A 5,768-nucleotide genomic window follows, 5' to 3' on the forward strand; every position below is an offset into this window, starting at 1 on the left:
AAAAAAAAAAAAAAAAAAAAAGTCGCTGGAGTTGCTGAATCTGTCAGGGCCCAGGGTTCACTGAGAAGGAAAGTAGGCAGATTATGCACACAGGGGGCATCAAGGGAAACAAAGTTGTAAGTAACACGTGGGGAGATACACAGACACACAGTAAGGCGCTGGCAGAGCCAGACCCACATACAGAGACCTGCTTTCCCGCCACAGAGGAAGGGAATGTGATCAACAAGCCCACTAAGTACCCAGATCTCCAGGCTTGGGGGGGGATGACAAACCTGTAAGAAATGTAAGAAAAATAGGGGAAACTGCTCAGCCCCGGGATGCCATGCTCGCCTTTTCTTGGAAATAAGCATTTGAATGTGTTTCGTCCTAGGAGCTCAGCTCCCAGGGAAGCACAAAGGGAGCCCTTTCTCATGCAAGGTCCTCGGGCAACCGTCCTCCTTCCCTCCCCCTTCCTGCTATCCACCCACAGGCTGAGGTAGCTTTCATTCCAGAGCCCACGTGGGGATCGCTCTTGTTTTATTTTTGTTTTAGTCTAACTACTTTAAAAAAATAAATAAATTTGGGGGTACAAGTGGGTTTTTGCTACATAGCTAAATTGCATAGTGGAGAAGTCAAGGTTTTCATATACCTGTCACCTGAATCGTGTACATTGTACCCAATAGGTAATTTTTCATCTCGTAGCTCCCTTCTTGTTCAGAGAGCCCTTACAAGTACTGTTGCAGAACCCCAAATTCAGGCTTGAATAACTGATGTACAGCAAAAGGCAAACACTGGGACATGGGTGCTTGCAGATAGAAAAAGGTTCATTCAATTTGCACAAAGCAAGAAGACGGAAGAGCAAAATCACATGTCTTCTCATTGTTTTATTCTTTTATTTTTATTTTATTTTATTTTTTGAGACAGAGTTTCACTTTGTCACCCTCCGTGGAGTAGTCCCAGCTCACACCAACTTCAGTCTTTTGGGCTCAGGTAATCCTCTTGCCCCAGCCTCCTGAGTAGCTGAGACTACAGGTGCCTGGCTACTTTTTTCTTTTTTAGAGTTGGGGTCTCACTCTTGTTCAGGCTGGTCTTGAACTCCTGAGCTCAAGGGATCCATGCGCCTTGGCCTCCCAGAATGCTAGGATTACAGGCCTAAGCCACCGCGCCCAGCCCTCTTGTATTTTTTCTTTTCTTGTATTTTTCTTTTCATTGTTTTGGAGAGCCCTGAAAACCGCCTTAGTATTTCCAAGTTAAACTTCAGGCTTCCTTTTCTTTTCTTTTTTTTAGACAGTCTCAGTTTGTCACCCTTGGTAGAGTGCCAGGGTGTCATAGCTCACAGCACCCTCATTCTCTTGGGCTCAAGCCATCCTCTTGCCTCAGCCTCCTGAGTAGCTGGGACTACAGGCACCTGCCATGATGGCCTGGCTAGTTTTTCTGTTTATAGTAAGGTGGGGTCTCGCTTTTGCTCAGGCTGGTCTCGAACTCCTGAGTTCAAGGCATCCACCTGCCTTGGCCTCCCAGAGTGCTAGGATTACAGGCCTGAGCCACCACGCCTGCCTATAGGCTTCCTCTTAAATCACATCCATCCAGGAGGCAGGTACGTGGATGGGGAGAGGTGGTTTTACCTTTCAAGGGTGGATGAACAAGCACCTTGGCCCATACACCAGCTTCCCAGGACAGAAAGTTCCTGTCCTAAGTATTGTCCAAGTCTGAAACCAGGTAGGAAATATCTAGGAACCTCACCTCTCCTAGTTCCTCAATGATGGGTTCAGGTTGGTTGTTAATAGGGAGGCCAGTCCCCCACAGGCCTCTGCCCTGTATACTGTCCACATGTCAGCTGGAAGGGAGGCAGGGAGGGGCCTGTCCAGTGCTGCTGCTGCTGCTCTCCTCAGGAGGGAACCCTGGTCTTCCAAAAGTTTTCTTTTCCTCCTCCTGCCGGAGGAATGAAAGCTCCCTCTCTCTGGTCTGGAAACGGGTAAATGATGCGGAATTTATGAGCACATTAGCCCCAAGTGCATAAGTCATATGTGCACAAAGGGGCCGGGTAAATATTTAAAGATTAGAGCCAGCTGGGGAGAAACACAAAAGGCTGGGACAATGGGGGTCTCTCTGAATTCACTCTTCCCAAGTGGGGCCAGCCCAGTCGGTGTTGATGCACTCACTGGAGTGCCAGCCTTTGTCCCTTGAAGGGCCCTTGGCTGCCTAGCTAAGTTGAAGCCCCAACACAGCTGAAGAGAGTTAAACAATTGTAGCCTCTCCAACCCCATCTGGAGACAATTGGCTGAGTCATTTCAGAGTTTTTTTTTTTTTTCCTTGAGACAGAATCTCATTTTGACACCCTGGGTAGAGTGCCATGGCATCCTAGTTCACAGCAACCTCAAACTCTTGGGCTCAAGCGATTCTCTTACCTCAGCCTCCCAAGTAGCTGGGACCACAGGCACCCACCACCATCAAACCCGGCCCTTGCCAAAAACTGCAAAGACTCGGGCTCACTCTGCCTCAGGCTAGTCTTGAACCTGTGAGCTCAGGCAATCCACCGGCCTCAGCCTCCCAGAGCACCGGGATTCTTTTTGTCTTAAATTCTCCAGCATAAGAAAGGAGGGGCCTTGATTAGCCATGGAGGGCCTGGAGCCCTCAGGAGTTACAGAGGAAGTTTTTTTCTTCCTTGAATGAGCAGAAGGGGCCTGGGTCTCCCCAGCACTCCTCCTGGACCTGTGCTCCTTTTCAGACTACCTTGGGGACCCCAGATGCTAAAGATGGAAAGGGAGTCAGTGGCCTACATCCCAGCTTGCGTAAGCCCCGCTTCTGAGTTGGTCCATGCCCTTCCCAGTACTTTGAGAGCATTTTGTCCTGCTTGTCCCCAGAGAGGACAGGGTGAACCCACTGCTGCACTCCCTGCCACCTCAGGGAAAAAAAAAAAAAAAAAAAAAAAAAAAAAACTGCCTCCCGGTTTCTGTGAGCTGGTTCTGACCCAGGGTGTGCTAGGATGCCCAGATGCAGGACTTGGGGAGTTGGGGGCCTCTGGGAAGCTGAGGCAGGTGGATTGTTTGAGCTCAGGAGTTCTAGACCAACCTGAGCAAGAGCAAGACCCCATCTCTAAAAATAGCCAAGCGTTGTGGAAAGGGGTGGGGGTGGAACCCGAGCCTTGAGCCTGGGGTTTCCAGGAGGGGTCTTGGTAGAGACCAACCTGTTACCTTCTCCACTGACCTAGCCAGATGCAAAGCCTGATAGCTTTAACTTAGTGGAAGAGAAGCTTGATTAGGTGTAAAGTGGGGATGGCGGGGAGGAAGCTGTCTCAGAGCTCTGGCGAGAAATTGCTCGGGATGTCTTCTGCCCTCGATCCTGGGCTATCCTCGGCAGTTTACGGCCAGGAACCGGCCCAAGTGGCTGTTTGTGGTGGAGCCGCGCGGGTGGGAGGGACAAAATAAGGGGGTTGTCATTCAGATGGGGACACCCCTGTCCGAGGACGGGCCTCGGGACCGGGCGCAAGAGGTGGTGCCGGAGAGGTGGAGGTGGATGTGGGCACAGCAGAGGCAGAGGCGCTTTAAGCGGCCCCGGGCGGAGCGTGGCGCTGAGGATTCCACCCTGGCCGCCGGGCGGGCCTCGCCTCCCGCCGCCAAAGCAGAACATTGCGAATTAGCGCATTTTGCGGTCAATTTTCCACTGCTTAAGAAACACTAAGCCACCCACGTGAGCGGCCCCACCTAGGACTTCCAGGATCCTGGGCACAGGACTTGGGAGGAGTAGCAACCTTGGGGGCGGCGGGTGCCGCGGTGCGGATGGGGGCCCTTTACGGCGGCCTGAACTCTGGAGTCGGGGCGGTCCCGGCGCCCAGCTGCGGACCGCTAGAGCTGCGCTGTGGGCCATTGGTTTGTTAATGCGCCCTCGTTGAAAGGCGCGGGCTGAGGTTTATGGGGGAGGGATTGTAATTAGAGGACAAATTGCCCTGCTGCCAGCGCGGCTCGAGAATGCCGGGGCTGGGGGGACCCGCTGGGGCGAGGCGCGCGCCCAGCCTCGGTGCAGATGTGCAGCAGCTGGAAGCCCGGGCGCTGCAGGACGCCCGGAGTTTGGCCCCGAGGGGGCGGGCGCGGGAGCCGCTTTGTGGGGCCAGCACAATGCTCTTAACACTCGGCTGCCCCCTTTGTGCCCGGCTGCGCCGCCCGCCGGCCCCGCGGCGCCTTTGTACCGCGCCGCCACCGCCCGAAGCCCGGAGCCGGAGGCCTCTCCCGCCCGGCTGGCCCGCCGGGGCGCTTCAAAGCTGCCCGGCGCGTGCCAGCGCTCGCCGCCCGGCCTCGGACCCGCCGCCCGCCTCAGACCCAAATCGGCCCAGATTTGGCCGCAGGCCCTGCAGCCGGGTTGGGAGCGTGCCCCAGAGGTGCTGTTGCTGCTTTTTTGGCCTGAAAGGGGGAGGGCGGAGCGCAATTTTCCACGGTGCTTGGCGCCTGGGAACGCGGCTGCCCTGCCAGGTCTATCCATACCCCGGGCTGGTTGTGTACGAAAGAGCTCCGGCTCCACGGAATCCCTCTGCGACCCAGTAATTTCCCCTCCCCCCACCCCACGCTGAGGCCCTGCGGAGCCAGCCCTTCCTCTGTCCCGGGACTCACTGCATAACTTTTGCAACTTCTCTTTTGGGCTCACAAGCAGTCTTGGGGCTCAGAACTGCATTTCACAACCCCCAAAAGGAGGTGTGTAAGTTTGAACCCAGGGACTTCTCCGGAGGTCAGCCTTCTTGTTAGTCCCAGCTACCAGGAACCAACTTCCTGGGGACCAGCTACTGAGTACTGTCCCAGAGAGCCTCAGGCACCTCCTCGGCTGGATTCCCTGGGCCTCCCACAGCCTGAGAATCGTACTGAGAGGTGGGCTCTGGACCTCCTAAAGCAGGCTGGAGCTCTTGCCATAATATTAGTGGTCTTCCCTATCCCACCACCCAGTGAGTCTGAGAGAAGGCCCAAGGGAGTAGACTCCCAGTCTTTACCCAGGGAGGAAGAGTCCTCCACCTGAGTTGCCCAGCCTGGAAGCTCAGGGATGAGGATCAGGGAGAGGTGGCCTTGCTCACCACCACCACCCCCAGCTAGAAGAATCTGGGTTGAGTCCTAACATTGTCAGCATATGCTAGCTGAGTCCTGTCTGACTTTGGCCAGGAGCATTCCCTGTCCCAAGGTCCTAGCAAGGATGAGGCCAGCTGTGGCCCCACAGACAGGCTGCATGCTTTAATGGGACACATGTTGTTGTGTGGCCCCTGCGGGCTCAACCTGCTTCCTGCTTTGAGTGGCCACAGGCAGAAAATTGCTGCATTGTGCCAACATTAGGGCAAGTAATGTGGAGTCCCAGGGTGGCCAGAGCGTGAAGCTCACAGAAAAGCTTGCTGGCCACTGCTCCTTGACTCCGCATCTTCATCAGTCCCAGGGAGGCCCCATGCCCCATTAGAGCAGTCCACAGCTGGCCCACAGACTTCCCCAGTGAGCAATTCCCAGAATGCTCCTAGACACAGGGCAGCAAGGACTTGGCCAATGGGCTCAGAAGTGAGAACAGACAGACATGGAAGAGGTGGGCATGGGGCAGCACCTGTGGCTCAGTGAGTAGGGCTCCAGCCCCATATACTGAGGGTGGTGGGTTTGAACCCAGCCCTGGCCAAACTGCAACAAAAAAAATAGCCAGGGCTCTGCGCCTGTGGCTCAAGCGGCTAAGGCGCCAGCCACATACACTTAAGGTGGCGGGTTTGAATCCCCAGCCCGGGCCTGCCAAACAACAATGATGGCTGCAACAAAAAAATGGCCAGGCATTGTGGC

This window comes from Otolemur garnettii, unplaced genomic scaffold, assembly GCF_000181295.1.
Source record: "Otolemur garnettii isolate 467f Iridium unplaced genomic scaffold, OtoGar3 scaffold00067, whole genome shotgun sequence".
Taxonomy (NCBI): Eukaryota; Metazoa; Chordata; class Mammalia; order Primates; family Galagidae; genus Otolemur; species Otolemur garnettii.